The sequence below is a fragment of the Eutrema salsugineum genome, unplaced genomic scaffold (genome assembly GCF_000478725.1).
Source record: "Eutrema salsugineum unplaced genomic scaffold, Eutsalg1_0 scaffold_21, whole genome shotgun sequence".
Classification (NCBI taxonomy): Eukaryota; Viridiplantae; Streptophyta; class Magnoliopsida; order Brassicales; family Brassicaceae; genus Eutrema; species Eutrema salsugineum.
Window position 1 is genome coordinate 2,033,509 of NW_006256821.1, and position 16,838 is coordinate 2,050,346.

Consider the following 16,838-nt stretch of genomic DNA (forward strand, 5'->3'; position numbering starts at 1 on the left):
ACACAATACGTGGAACTTTGATGGATGGGACAACCCAATGGATTCTTATGATCAAGACATGATGAACACTGCAGAAGTCTATCAAATCCAAGATTTTCCATTCGTTTGTGATCACCGCGGGTCCATTCATCCGGACCGCGGCCAAGCAAGCTTTCACCACTGTCGTGATGATGCTGACCGCGGCCAAGACCTGTTTCACCGCGGTCGTGAGCCTTCTGACCGCGGGAAACTGTCTTCCAAACTTGCCTGGAAATCACCTTCCGAACCAATATTGGCTATTCAATCTAATCCTGTTTCATATCCTTGTTTTCCCTCTTCTGAAGCTGAAAATCTAAACAAAAAAATTCTAGAGCTTGAAAAATCTAGGTCTCAAGAGATTAGTGATCTAAGATCTGAGCTAAAAACGATACAAGAGGATTTCAATGAAAAATTTTCCACCCTTTTTAGCCTGATGATCAAAACTAATTCTAAAAACTTAGAAAATTCTGAAGAGGAGCCAAGTGAAAATTCTTTCGAAAGCTCAAGCGAAGCAGATCCCTCCGATCATGTAAAGATATCACACTTAGGAGTGGATTAGCTTACAAAGACCCTGAATTTCCTAAAGATCCTGAAGATGAGGAAAAGGGTAAGGAAAAGGAGAAAGAAAGAGAAAGAATTATGATTGAGGATGTCGAAAAAGAAGTGGTAGGAGAGAAGGATGGAGAAGAAGTAAGAGAAGATACGTCCCGGGAAATCCTCGGAGAAGACTCGATTCCACATCCACCAACACGTGTCTATAAACCTTAACCTCCATATCCTAGAGCCTTAAGAGCCCCTAAGAAAGATAAAGAAAAAGCTAAGCTGAAAGAGTTAATCGATCAATTAAATGTGAGATTACCTATCGTAGAAGCTTGTGCTATGATTCCAGCTTTAAGAAAATACATGAAGGATATTCTAACAAATTCTTTAACTCTTGAAGAAGGCGTTATGATGATAACCCATGAATGTAGTTCTATTCTGCAAAGCCGAATCCCTGAAAAGAAAAATGATCCTGGAAGCTCCGTACTTTCATGCACCATCAATGATGTAGCTTTTGAGCGTGCTCTCTGTGATTTAGGATCTAGCATAAACATGATGCCTCTTTCAGTAGCAAAACGTTTAGGACATCACACTTTCAAGCCCACTAAAATTTCTTTAGTACTAGGTGATCGTTCCGTTAGACAACCTGTAGGTATCTTAATTGATGTTCCTGTCGAAATCGAAAAATGTTCCATACCCACCGACTTCGTAGTTCTAGAACTAGAAAGAAAACCTAATGATCCCCTTATTCTTGGAAGATCATTCTTATCTACAGCCGGAGCCATAATCAATGTTCTTGAAGGAAAAATTAACCTTCATTTAGCCGGTTTAGTTATGCAATTTGACATGAACAAAAGTTTCAATAAACCGACTTTGGATGGAAAAATTTGTTGGATTGATGAGTTAAACGAAATTATTGAGGAAGTCTATGAAGATCTGCTTCTAGACGACCCTTTAAGTGTCACGCTTTCACCCGCAAAAGATGAACGCCATTTCCTTGAAGAAATTTCGAGTGAGTGCGCACGTATGCTTGATAAATCTGAAACTTATAGGAAAACTCTAAACTATCTAGATCTTAAGGACCAAACAAACATTCCTATACCTCCTAAAGACACTGCTGCAGCAATTAATGATCCTTGGAGCGAGCTTAAAGCCCCTATAGTCGAGCTTAAACCTCTTCCCGTCGGACTTAAGTACGCTTTCCTTGGACCAAATTCTACTTATCCTGTCAAAAGAAACTCTGGTTTGACGGAAGAAGAAACCACAATGCTGTTGACTGAGCTGAGAAAGCATAGAAAAGCCTTAGGATATTCACTTGATGACATACCTAGAATTTCTCCAGATCTTTGTATGCACAAGATTAATATAGAGGATAATGCTAAAAACTCAATCAAAAGTCAAAGGAGACTGAACCCTAATCTCATGGATGTTGTCAAGAAGGAGATTATGAAGCTTTTAGAAGCTGTAATAATCTTTCCTATCTCAGATAGCACTTGGGTTAGCCCAGTTCATGTTGTTCCGAAGAAAGGAGGAGTCACTGTCATTAAAAATGATAAAGATGAAATGATCGCTACAAGAACAGTAACTGGACATTGTATGTGCATCGATTACCGGAAACTGAATGCAGCAACTAGGAAAGATCATTTTCCACTTCCCTTCATAGATCAAATGCTAGAAAGGTTAGCTAATCACCCCTACTATTGCTTCCTTGATGGATACTCCGGATTTTTCCAAATTCCTATTCGCCCGGAGGATCAAGAAAAAACGACATTCACTTGTCCATATGGCACGGTCGCTTACCGACATATGCCTTTTGGATTATGTAATGCATCTGCTACCTTCCAGCGGTGCATGATGTCGATCTTCACAGACTTTATTGAAGATTTCATGGAAGTATTCATGGATGATTTCTCCGTGTATGGATCTTCTTTTGAAAAATGCTTAGCCAATCTTGGTAAAGTTCTGCAAAAAGATGTGAAGATAAGCACTTAGTATTAAATTGGGGAAAATGTCACTTCATGGTACGAGACGGAATCGTGCTTGGGCATAGAATTTCGGGAAAAGGAATTGAAGTTGACAAAGCTAAAATTAAAGTCATGACCAGCCTTACAACCTCCCACAAACGTAAAAGGTATCCGTAGTTTTTTAGAACACGCAGGATTCTATAGGCGATTCATAAAAGATTTTTCTCAAATAGCTAAACCTCTTACGCGTTTGCTTTGCAAGGAAACGAACTTCGAGTTTGATGATGAGTGCTTAGCCGCGTTTCATAAGATCAAACAAGCCCTTGTCTCCGCGCCATTTGTGCAAGCACTTTATTGGGAACTCCCATTCGGAATCATGTGCGATGCAAGTGACTATGCAGTCGGAGCAGTGCTAGGACAACGAAAAGATAAGAAACTGCACGTAATCTACTACGCAAGAAGAACTCTAGACGAAGCTCAATGCAATTATGCTACAACAGAGAAAGAACTTCTAGCTGTCGTATTTGCATTTGAGAAATTCCGTTCTTATCTCGTAGGATCTAAGGTCATAATTCATACTGATCATGCTGCAATCAAGTATTTAATGTCTAAGAAAGACGCTAAACCTCAATTGATAAGATGGATCCTCCTATTGCAAGAATTCAATATCGAAATTCGAGATCGGAAAGGAGCAGATAATGGAGGTGCAGACCATCTTTCACGAATTCGAGTTGAAGAAAGATTGCCTCTAAATGATAGTTTGCCAGAAGAAAACATCTATGCAATAGATACAACCCCCACCAATGCCAATGCAGCACCACCACGTCAACTCATGCGAAGATCAGATGCTTTTAACACCCCATGGTTTAGGTAAATAGCAAATTACCTAGCAGCTGATGTAGAACCACCACAATTCTTTGGGTATAGGAAGAAAAAATTTCTGAAGGACGTAAGACATTATTTTTGGGATGAACCCTATCTCTATAAGAGATGTGCTGATGGGTTATTCCGAAGATGCGTGGCTGAAGAAGAGATGGAAGGAATTTTATTCGGATGCCATAGCTCGTCTTACGCAGGACATTTTGCAACCTTCAAAACCGCTTCAAAGATCTTGCAAACCGGTTTCTGGTGGCCTACTTTGTTCAAAGATACTCAAGCTTATATATCGCGATGCGATAAATGCCAAAGGATGGGTAACATAAGCATAAGGAATGAGATGCCTCAAAATTTTATTCTCGAAGTCGAAATTTTTGATGTCTGGGAATAGATTTTATGGGACCCTTTCCAACTTCTTTTGGAAACCAATACATCTTAGTAGCAGTAGACTACGTCTCTAAGTGGGTAGAAGCAGTCGCGAGTCCTACCAATGATGCAAAAGTCATCATGAAGCTGTTTAAATCGGTAATATTCCCACGTTTTGGAGTTCCTAGAATTGTGATAAGTGACAGAGGATCACATTTCATCAAGAGAGTTTTCGAGAATCTTCTTAAAAAGAATGGAGTTACACATAAAGTTGCTTCTCCATACCATCCCCAAACCAGCGGTCAAGTAGAAATATCAAACAGAGAAATCAAGTCGATTTTGCAGAAAACTACTGCAGTTCATCGCAAGGATTGGTCTACAAAGCTTGACGACACATTATGGGCATATCGAACAACATTCAAGACACCATTAGGAACAACACCATTCAACCTAGTTTATGGAAAGGCATGTCACCTTCCAGTAGAGCTCGAGTATAAGGCACAATGGACTATTAAGGAGATGAACATGAACCTGAAAACAGATGGAGAAAGAAGACTACTTCAACTTCACAAGTTAGAAGAACTCCGACACAATGCCTACGAAAACTCGAAGATCTATAAGGAGAAGACTAAAGCATATCATGATAAGAAGATTATTCATAGATCTTTTGCTCCTAACGATAAAGTTCTTCTTTTCAATTCTCTACTTAAGCTTTTTCCAGGAAAATTACGATCAAGATGGTCCGGACCCTTCACGATAAAGGAAGTCAAACCATACGGAGCCATCGTCCTGTGGGACAAAACCAGAAACTCATTTACAATGAATGGACAGCGTGTAAAGCCATATCTGGCTGAAGAAAGATAAGACGAAAGAGAAGTGATGTTTTTGATTGATCCATCATCGGCCAATGATGAGAGCAAGGAGTGTCACGACCCCGGTTAAGTCTAATCGAGGAACAATGTCAAGCTAACGACTTGAAACAAGCGCTTAGTGGGAGGCAACCCACTTGGTATTTTATCTATTTCCCTTTGACCTTTATTTTCTATTTCCATTGCTTTGTTTCTGTTTCATTTAATTTCAGGATTTCAATAAAGAAGAACAACTACAAAAGACGAGCAGCACTCTCAGCACAATAAGTTCACTTAAACATTTCAACCTTTCTATTTTCTTTACCATTCTTTCCAAGATTTATCACACTGAGGACAGTGTGAAATAAGTCTGGGGGAGGATGTTCATCCGTTACTAATGAAATTTGATTTGTTTTGAGTTTGTTTTGGACACATACAATTTTTCAAAATGTTTTCAAAATGTTTTTCAAAAAAAAAAAAGTTTTCAAACCAGGAACACAATAAACATTACTATGATGATTTAGACCAGTGTGCTTCTACGCTATTTCCTCGTTTTTTGCTCTTTTTGTGATTTAGGCCTACACTAGGCGGTAGTGATATGTCTATATTTTGCATCATTTAGGCTGCATTTTAGAGTCCACATCATGTGTTTTCTCATGTATATTGAGTCTTTAGGCATCAAAATAGGGTTTAGGGCCTGCATTAGGTCCCAAAGAGTTTTGCATGTTTTGAAGTCTTTATCAGGTGCCTTGGAAGCTATTTGGAGCTCAAGAGGAGGATCAGGAATGAAAGCGGTGAAGTAAAGGGTCAAAAATGGTGAAAACCGCTTGGAGGAATTTCTCGGCCAAAATTCGTACCGGCTGGACGAAAACCTCGGCCAAAATCCTTACCGAACGGTCGTTATCGGCTAAAAATGAGTATCGGGTGAAAATCCACTCGGGTGAAGTTTTACGCCGAGGCGAGAAGATTTATCGGCTAAAAAGTCTACCGCGGTACATGATTCTCGGATATTTTCCTTACCGCGGGAAGCATTTCTCGGCCAAAATCTATTTTCACCCGCGCACTTCAAAGATCACCAATCCGGGGAACCTTCCAGTCCGAATCAGTTGACGGGGTCTTCATCAAAGTTGGAGATAATCAAGCCAAAATCCCAGACCAGTTGGAATCACGCAATTCGGACCACTGAGGAGAGAGATATCGCCTCCGGAAGACATGCCTGTCTCGCAAGCACCCGAACGCCGATCAGCTGAGCTTCAAAGATTACGTGGGACGGAAACCTTCCGATGCGAACCAGTCTACCGAGTCTTCATCAAAGTTTGAGATCTATGAAAGCCCTTTCCGGAACACTTAAAGCCTTTCAATTCGGAGCGGTGGTTTGGAAGATACCGTCTCCGGATTACACATTGGTCCAAAATCTGTACTTTCCGGTCATTCCGATGCGGTACAAAGATGAGCAATCCAGGAAGCCTTCCACCTCCCACGCTCCGATGGTTTCTTCACCAAAGTTTGAGCTGAATGATTCATATTGACTATGGAACCGGTCTCAAGGCATTTGGAGTTGTGTGCTGAAAGTTATTACTTCCGGAAAACAAGCGGGTCGATACGAGCCCAAAGGAGTTGCAATACGCGCTAAGTATTCTCTCAAGCCTCGACATCGCTACCTCGACACTGCTCAGGCCAAGGCTCATCTCTTGAGAGGATTTTGGGCTAGACCTCGTACTGATCCCTCGGTATATTGAGATCAAGGCATGTGTGCAAGGGAAGTGAAACTGAAAACAACTAAGTGTTGAACATGCACCTCGGTACAAAGACCTCGGCATCGCATGCCGGACTCCGTCTTCCTGAACCCCTCGACTACCAAGCTCCGCGGCATTATATGGCGAGGTCCCTTGTCATAACTTCGGAATCAAGAACAAGGTGTCTTAAGAGAACACACGTGAAGACGGATCGAAGACTAGGGCTCATGCATGTTCTTGACGTGTTCTTCACGAGATCTCCATCTTGATCTTTGCTCACGTGCACCTCTCGGCATCAAGACCTCGGCTTCACACTCCGACAGACCGTGGTGCTCACCCAACGACCCAAGAAGGCGGCTCAGTACCCGGTTTGTTCCGGGCTTACCCGCAACACTTTCCCTTCGTTATAAATAGATTTTAGGGCCAAAAACCTAAGGATCTGATCTTTTATCCTCTTTTAGCTTTAAGAACTTGCCTCTTTTGTGAAACTTGATTAATCTTATCCGATATCTCGTTTTTGCATCAGAATCTTGTTCTTGTTTTATTTCTTTTATTCTCCAGCATTAAACTCCTTATCATGACTAGCTACAAGTCTTGCAAAGGACTTAGTGAGCTCGTTATGATCAGTGAGTAGTCGTTTAAGCGGCTTTAGATAGGTAGATTAGGGTGCTTTCATGATAGATTAGTGAGTTTAGGGGTCTAGGCTTGCATGTTTCATTCCTTAACCGACGAGATCTCTAAGCTGTATCCAAGCACATCACTTGAGGTTCAGATCTAAGACATATCTCGCATCAAAAGTGTTTGTTGATATGTCTGAACCACTCGGTTAAGAGTTTAAGAGTCTTTCATCGCGAGAGTGATAGTTTGTTCTCTTAAATGACTTATTGAACTGAATCTTAATGCTGACTGATTCATGCTTCTCAAAAGGGATTTTGGTATGAAAGAGGATCAGTTTAGATGCTTAATACTTTCATGAGAAGATTAACATACTTTGAGTTCATGTTAAATGAAACCGCTTGATAAATCTGATTCATTAACTTGCTAGTCTAGCTTGGAAGCACCCGAGTCATATATCCTGTCTAAAGCTTCTGCCTTTATCATATATATTCATCATCCGAATCATCTGCTTATTCACTGTTAATCATTTGCATCTTTATCTAGTTTAGATCTCATCTTTTATTTCATTTTCATGTTTATTTGCTTGTGAAGTAGTTTAGCAAAAACCTTTACCTGTTCATCTTGACTTAAGATCACAAGTAATATATATTAGTGCCTCACACACAAGTTTGATTGATAACCCCTTGTACTACAAGACAGGGGATTGATAACCTCTACAAAGAGCCTCAAAAACTCTTAGTTATCAATTGGCGCCGTTGCCAACTTGTGGGAGCATTGTTCTCTGATATGTTCATAATTTGTATCATTTAGGTTGCATAATTCATTCCAAATCATGTTTTTTTTCATGAATTTTAGGTCCTTAGGGTTTGTTTTAGAACTTAGGAGATGCATTAGGTCCCAATGAGTCTTTGCATGTTTTGAGTGTTTATCAGGTCTATTTGGAGCTGAAAAGATGAATCCAGGAGGTGGAATGGTGATCAAGGCTTGAAAAATGGTGAACTTGTGTTTTTGGAGGTTATTGGCCATTCTCGCGTACCAGGGAGGTTTTTACCGGCCATTTTCATGTACCGCGGATAGACCTTATCGGCCAAAACGCGTACCGCGAGTGGATTGTATCGGCCAAAATCTCTGGGTGAAAACATGTTTCCGAAATCGCCTGTCCGGGGAACCTTCCGGTCCAATTCAGTTGGCGGGTGCTTCACCAATGTTAGAGAGGATTGGATCACGGTTCCATAGCAAGTGGAATATTAGAATTCGGACGCGTGAGCAGAGAGTTAAGCTCGTCGGAAGAAACCCCTATCTCGCTGCTATTTTGGACCAAGCCGATAAGCTCTGAAGAATTCGAAGGACGGTGCACTTCCAGACCGATTCAGTTTCCGAGGCCTGCATCAGAATCAGAGACATTTGAGTCCTCTTTCCAGAACATCCAAGATCATTCAATTCGGAGCTATGAGCAGGAAGATACGGTCTCCGGAATGGACACATGTATAGACGGCTCTCTCTGATCGTGTAAATGCATTGCAAAGATGAGCCCTCCAGGAAGCCTTCTACTTCCCAAGCACCGAAGCTTCCTTCACCAAAGTTAGAGATATATGAGTTCTCTGTCTTCTGCAACCGGAATCACTCAATTCGGACAAGTATATCGTGAGTTACATTCTCCGGAATGCGAAGTGGTCCAGACAGCCCTGAATGACTAAGTTAAACATGCCGCGTTGGAATGCCACGGTCCACACTTGGCCGTGGCAACTTTTGCACACCTTCGGCGAATGACACGATCTGAATGCCACGGTCTACACTTGACCGTGGCAAACAAACACTTGACTGGGAGGAACTTTGCAAGCATTCGGCGACTGACACGGTCTGAATGCCACGGTCTAGGACTTGACCGTGGCAACTTTTGACAATCTTCGGCGATTGGCACGATCTTCATGCCACGGTCTACACTTGACCGTGGCAAACAGACAATTGGCTGGGAAGGACTTTACAAGCATTCGGGTTTTGACACGGTTTGAATGCCACGGTCTGGGACTTGACCGTGGCAAACAAATACTTGGCTGGGAAGGACTTTACAAGCATGCGGGTTTTGACACGGTCTGAATGCCACGGTCTGGGACTTGACCGTGGCAATTTTTACACATCTTCGGCGTTTGACACGATGATTTGCCACTGGTTTTGGATGAGAATTGTTAGACCGTGGCATCAAAATGCATCCAAGAACAAGCGAGAAAGCTTTAACACGGTCAGGTTGCCACGACCACACCAAGAACACATTTGACCGTGGCAAACCCATCTTCATCCACCAAGACCGGGTCAGTACCCGGTTTGTTCCGGGTTGACCCGGTTCGCCCAAGGACCCTATATATTGTTTTTAGACCTAATTTGGAGAACACCTTTTATCCACTTTTAGTTTCTTTTCCTCTTTGGTGAAAAACCACTTGATACACCTTGTTTTTAGAGTTTAATATCGATTGGAAGTTTCTTTTCATCTTGTTCCATCATTTCTTATCATAAAATCACACTTCTAATCATGATTAACAACACATATTGCAAAGGATTTAGTGTGTTGATCATGATTAATGAGTAATTCCATATTAAGGTCTTAGATATGTAGATTAGGGTGCTTAAGTGGTAGATTAGTGAGCTTAGGGGTTAGATCATGCATATTCCATTCTCTACAACTTGTTCGCTATGCTAGATCCATACAAATCATATGTGGTCTAGATCCTGGGCATTTCATGCACCAAAAGTGTTTGATGAAATCCCTGAACCAAGGTTGTAGAGGTTTAAGTGTTATTCATCATGGGAATGATTGTTTATATGCTTAAATGATAGATTAAACTGATTCTTAATGCTTGTTAACTCATGTTTCACTGATGATGATTGGGTTAGAAATTGTTTTAGCATAGGAGTTAATACCTTCATGAGAGGATTAAATTAATTAAAGATGTTTATGTCGAATGGTTTGCTTGATCATATGATTCATTAGCTCATTAGTTTATCACTGAAGGCACCCTAATCCACTATCATGTCTAAGACCTTTCTCATCATCATTCATACATTCTCATCATTTGTCATCGTTTAGTTCTTGTTTAATCATTTCATTAGTCTTTAATAAAAGGAAATGCCCTTGGTTCGGTGATTGACACGGGCTGGCAGACACGATTAAAGAACAAAGAAGATGGTGCACAACTTTGATTCGGGCTTTGACACGAGGAGTTTGCCACGGGAAGACGAGGTGACCGCGGCAAAGAAATGAAGATTGAGCATTCATTCGATGCATGACACAGCCATAAGGCACGGGACACAGGTGGCCGTGGCAAAAAGGAAATAAGGAGAAGACCTGGTTCGGGCTTTGCCACAGTGGGATGACACGAGAAGATGTGGCCGTGGCAAAATGAAGATGAAATGTCCAGTGTTCGGGGTTTGACACGAGAGGATTGCCAAGGGAAGAAACCAGGCCGTGGAAAAACAAAGGTGGAGTGAGAAACGTTCAGAGATTGCCACGGTTTAGTCGCCATGAGACGAGGACATGGCCGTGGCAAAGCAAAGTGAAAAAGCCAACGTTCGGAGAATGACACGGTCTAGAGGACACGAGTTGAACACCTGACCGTGGCAAGGAAATGAGGATTTGGTCGAGCCTCGATGCTTTGACACGATGAGGTCGCCACGGGAGAACACCTGACCGTGGCAAGAGAAAGAAGAAGAAGCCAACGTTCGGTGTTTGCCACGGTCATGTTGACATGGACGCACCAAGGCCGCGGCAAAAAAAGGAAGCATACACGTTTCTTGACACGGTCACGTGCCACGGTCAACCAGGCGCGACCAAATTTTTAATTTAGGGTGACCGTACGGACGTTGACCGGTCAAAGGATGCGCCAAGACAGCTGTTCCCCACCACTCTTTCTTCTTCATCGCGAGTTTGCTCCCTTCACTCCATTCTTAAGCTTTAAACTTTCATATCTCTCTCATCCCTGCATCAAATTGAGAAATTCCAACTGCATTGAACTCGTAATCCTGTCTAGTTTCTTGCTGCACATTCGTTTTTCACTCGAAACTTGAAGATTCCAAGGTATTTAGTCTGTTAAAACTCACCTTTTCCATTCTTTAGTGTACTGTTCATGAACAGAAAAACAAATGGAAACGATTTTAATGGGCTTCTTGATACCTTGGAATCATTTTGTGAGTATTGTGCAAGTAGAATGGATAGGAATTTCATGGATCTTGCTTGAGAATAACCTGTTCTTGGAATTTTTGAGAATTTTTTCTTGAAATTCATCAAGTGTATCGATTTTTTTTAGAATTGTGTTTCAAGCTGAACTCTTTGTGTGCATTGATTCTTGCCATTGCTCTGAGTTTATTGAGTTTTTAATCAGCTTAAAATACATTCTTTTCAAGAGAAATCGATTTGTACCACTCATGAACTTGGTGAAATTTTTGGAAAACTCTTGTTGTTCTCTTGCTTTGGTACTTACAACTGTTTGAGAAAATGCAGGATGGCAGGAACAAAAAGACAAGCAGCCATGGAGAAATCTAAAAAAGAGAAAGCTGGAGCTTCAGAGGATCAGATTATGCCTTTTGGGCATAAGGTTTTCAAGAAACAGAAAAAACAGAGAAAGCCAAAGGATCCAGCTGAGAAGAAAACAAAGAAGGTTGCTGCACCAAAGAAAACAAAGGCCTCTACTTCAAAAACTTATGGTAAAGAGCTGGCATTGGTTGAGGTCGTTCACAGGGCAGGAAAAGAGGTGGCTTTTGCTGAGGATGAAGAAGGAACTGAGAGTGATCCTGAAACAGCATTGAAGCGGGTTAAGAAAGCAAAGATAATTTCTGAGGACAGAGAACCAACTTTTGATGACTACTTTGCTATGTTCAGGGGTGTAAAAGTGCTGCAAACCAAGTTCCCTGATATGGAGCTGCTGAGGAAGATGGGAATTCTTGAAGAGGTTCAGCTCATTTTCAACAACATGGGGTTTGGTGGATTCTTTGAGATGAGAGATGTGGCTCATGATGGTGTTACACAAGAGTTTCTTGCATCCCTTCAAGTTTGCGGATATGGCCCAAGAGATGAAAGAATCAATGAGGGCAATGGTCTTGGGCACATAGAGTTCACAATAGATGGTACACAACACCATGTAAGCTTCAAGGAACTAGATGAGATCTTTGCTTTTCCAAGACCTGCACAAGAACAGACAGTGAAGTTCACATACCCTGATCACATGATTACTGACTTGTGGGATACAATTGCTTTTGGGAGCTTCAGAGGAGGAAGATGCAAGAGTTCATGGATAAGAAACCCAGCAATCCGCTATGTTCACAAGGTGCTTTGCCAAATGTTCTTTACCAATCACAATGATGGAGTGGTGCATCTAGCTGATATGGAGCTACTGGGTATGGGTCTTCATCCTCTCACCAGTCACTTAAAGAGCAAGAGAGAGTTTCACCTACCACATTACATCCCATCTACTGGTGCATTTTTGGCACGCCAAATGCTGATTTACAAGGACATAGCTTGGAGTGAGGGTAAAAGAAAGAAGCTCACTAAGTTGCACAATGGATGGCTAGTGACAAAGATTCTGAAAGCAAGAGGTTTTGTCTTTGATGATGTTGAGGTCAGGACTGAGTTGATTGATGAAGCTACCCTCACCAAGGTTGGGTTTTTAAAAGAAAGCAATGGTGAAAACTTCTTGTACACCTTCAAGCTCTTCCAAAATGAAAAGGTTCATGTTCTGTTGCCACACCCAGCCATCACCACTCTCACAGAAAGGCACAATGTCTCCTTTATTGTCCTAAAAGATCAGCTCTACAACCCAGCCATTCACCCTCCAATTCCCAAATGCAAGAAAACCGCTAGTTCTAAGGGTAAAGAGCCAGTTGAAGAGGAGGACACAACTAGAACCGCTGGTTGTGAGAGTGAGGAGCCAAGAGATTTTGAAAGAAGGATGGGAGCAGGGAGATATCACTTTGATCCTTACTTTTGGGGTGAGCCTGACTATCACACAAGGAAGCTGTATTCCAGAGTTAACACCCTTCAGAAATGGTGCAAATGGCAAGACAAAACCATCACCAAGCTAGTTGACTGTGTTAGGCAGCTTAAGAAGAAGGTTAAAAAGCTCACAGCTCCAGCCACCTCACCCAAACGAGATACAAGAGAAGAGGTGGGAGAAAGCTCAGCTGCTTGTGACCTTGTGCTACCACCAGGAAAAGAAGATTGGGTGAACCCGGCCACAGCGTTCCAACCAGACTCACCTGAGAGCAGCCCACCTAGACACTCCACTCCATCATGTTCCACCTCCAACCCATCCCACTACTTGGGATCAGACCTCAGTGATTGAGGTAAACACTCAAAACTCTGTATATATGCATATAGTTCTTCTTTTCGATTTAGCATTTTACTTGTTTGATTTGTTTTTAACTCCTTTCTCATGCTTTTATAACACAAGGGACTGTGTTATTTAAGTGTGGGGGAGGAGTTTCATCCTTTACTAATCATGTTTCCTCTTTTCTTATTTTACACTTTGAGTCTTGAGTCACATTCTAGTTGCATATTCATGTAGTCTCATCTAAGTGCATATAAAAACCAAAAAAAAAATGGAAAAATCTGAAAAATTTACACAAAAAATGATCATGTAGTTGCATTCTCATTTTTAGGATTGAGTCTAGATTGCATATGCATGTAGGTTGCATCTTGCAGGGAGTAATGATAGGTTTTCTAGAGAGTACATCACTTTGAGAACTTGAACTGAATATGCTTGTGAATCTTTTTCGGTGCTTGCAAAGTCTGAAATGATCTGAATCTGAGAAGCAAGTTTGAATTGAACTCAACTCTAATTAAGTGAAAACCCTGAACTTGACTTGAAATTATCATTTGGTGCATTGTTTGAACAAGCTTGTGGATACCAATATACATATTTGAGCTAGAATCCTGTTTTTACCATCCTCTTCCTTAGCTCAAATAGCTGAATCTGCATAATAGATCAGTTTTCCTCACCCTGAACCCATCCTTCTTTCAAGTCAATTGTTTGTGTGTGACTGAGAGGCCACCTTGCACCAAACTTTGCAGAAACTGTTAGGTTTAGGGCGACAAGGGCAAGTCTCATTGAGTGCTAAGTTCCATCATCAAGGAGCTGAGAGATTTGGCAAGAACTAAGTGTGGGGGAATACCATGGTGAGTGGAAAAAGGAGAGATGAGTGGAAATAAAAGGAGAATGGTGAGAACTAGGGGATAGAAAAACAAAAGAAATCAGTCTTGGAGTTTTGAGTCAAAGAAAGTGAGCTCTAGTGTTTTGAAAAGAAAGAGTCTAGTCTCTAAGTGAAAAGAAAAGAAGCCAAAGAGCTCAAATGTTTTAAAAAGAAAGGAAAAAAAAAAAGAGAGATTAGAGGCTACAAAAGAAAGTGAAAAAAGAGCTATTGAAAGTTTGAACTCCAAGACTTGTGTATGAAAAAGAAAAGAGAGTCCCCTAGTGAGAGAAGAATGAGTGTGAAAAGTAAGCAAGTGAGGAAACTTTGAGTAGAGTGTGGGGTGGGATGAGTCTTTGCCCTTGTATGCATAGGTTACCTTTTACCTTTAGCATTCTGCCAAAGTTTGGTCATTCATAGAGAGATCCTTTTGCTGCATTGAACCCACTCAGGCATTGATGAGATCATTTTAGTCTCATAACCTCACCCTAGCCAAACTTTGTTTGTTTAAACAATGCATTTTTTGATCCACTTGGTAAAAAGCTTAATGAATGTGAAAGAGTTGAGAGAGAGAAGAACTTGTGGAGATTCCTTGTTGAGTTGATATATATCTGAGTATGGCTTTTCATTGCATAATTAAGCATGAACTTGAATTCTTATTGTGATCACTTCTTTCAAAAAGGAAATGTGAACTCCCATTCATTCAACCTCTCTCTCTCATTTGTTCTTGTTTGCTTGAGGACAAGCAAAGGACATGTGTGGGGGAGTTGATATGTTCATAATTTGTATCATTTAGGTTGCATAATTCATTCCAAATCATGTTTTATTTCATGAATTTTAGGTCCTTAGGGTTTGTTTTAGAACTTAGGAGATGCATTAGGTCCCAATGAGTCTTTGCATGTTTTGAGTGTTTATCAGGTCTATTTGGAGCTGAAAAGATGAATCCAGGAGGTGGAATGGTGATCAAGGCTTGAAAAATGGTGAAATTGTGTTTTTGGAGGTTATCGGCCATTCTCGCATACCAGGGAGGTTTTTACCGGCCATTTTCATGTACCACGGATAGATATTATCGGCCAAAACGCGTACCGCGAGTGGATTGTATCGGCCAAAATCTCCGGGTGAAGACACGTTTCCGAAATCGCCTGTCCGGGGAACCTTCCGGTCCGATTCAGTTGGCGGGTGCTTCATCAATGTTGGAGAGGATTGGATCACGGTTCCATAGCAAGTAGAATATTGGAATTCGGACGCGTGAGCAGAGAGTTAAGCTCGTCGGAAGAAACCCCTATCTCGCTGCTATTTTGGACCAAGCCGATAAGCTCTGAAGAATGCGAAGGATGGTGCACTTCCAGGCCGATTCAGTTGAGTCCTCTTTCCAGAACATCCGATATCATTCAATTCGGAGCTATGAGCAGGAAGATACGGTCTCCGGAATGGACACATGTATAGACGGTTCTCTCTGATCGTGTAAATGCATTGCAAAGATGAGCCCTCCAGGAAGCCTTCCACTTCACAAGCACCGAAGCTTCCTTCACCAAAGTTGGAGAGATATGAGTCCTCTGTCCTCTGCAACCGGAATAACTCAATTCGGACAAGTATATCGTGAGTTACACTCTCCGGAATGCGAAGTGGTCCAGACAGCCCTGAATGACTAAGTTAAACATGCCGCGATGGAATGCCACGGTCCACACTTGGCCGTGGCAACTTTTGCACACCTTCGACAAATGACACGATCTGAATGCCACGGTCTACACTTGACCGTGGCAAACAAACACTTGGCTGGGAGGAACTTTGCAAGCATTCGGCGACTGACACGGTCTGAATGCCACGGTCTAGGACTTGACCGTGGCAAACAAATACTTGGCTGGGAAGGACTTTACAAGCATGCGGGTTTTGACACGGTCTGAATGCCACGGTCTAGGACTTGACCGTGGCAACTTTTACACATCTTCGGCGTTTGACACGATGACTTGCAACGGGTTTTGGATGAGGATTGTTAGACCGTGGCATCAAAATGCATCCAAGAACACGCGAGAAAGCCTTGACACGGTCAGGTTGCCACGGCCACACCAAGAACACATTTGACCGTGGCAAACCCATCTTCATCCACGGGTCAGTACCCGGTTTGTTCCGGGTTGACCTGGTTCGCCCAAGGACCCTATATATTGTTTTTAGACCTAATTTGGAGAACACCTTTTATCCACTTTTAGTTTCTTTTCCTCTTTGGTAAAAAACCACTTGATACACCTTGTTTTTAGAGTTTAATATCGATTTGAAGTTTCTTTTCATCTTGTTCCATCATTTCTTATCATCAAATCACACTTCTAATCATGATTAACAACACATCTTGCAAAGGATTTAGTGTGTTGATCATGATTAGTGAGTAATTCCATATTAAGGTCTGAGATATGTAGATTAGGGTGCTTAAGTGGTAGATTAGTGAGCTTAGGGGTTTGATCATGCATATTCCATTCTCTACAACTTGTTCTCTATGCTAGATCCATACAAATCATATGTGGTCGAGATCCTGGGCATTTCATGCACCAAAAGTGTTTGATGAAATGCCTGAACCAAGGTTGTAGAGGTTTAAGTGTTATTCATCATGGGAATGATTGTTTATATGCTTAAATGACAGATTAAACTGATTCTTAATGCATGTTAACTCATGTTTCAATGATGACGATTGGGTTAGAAACTGTTTT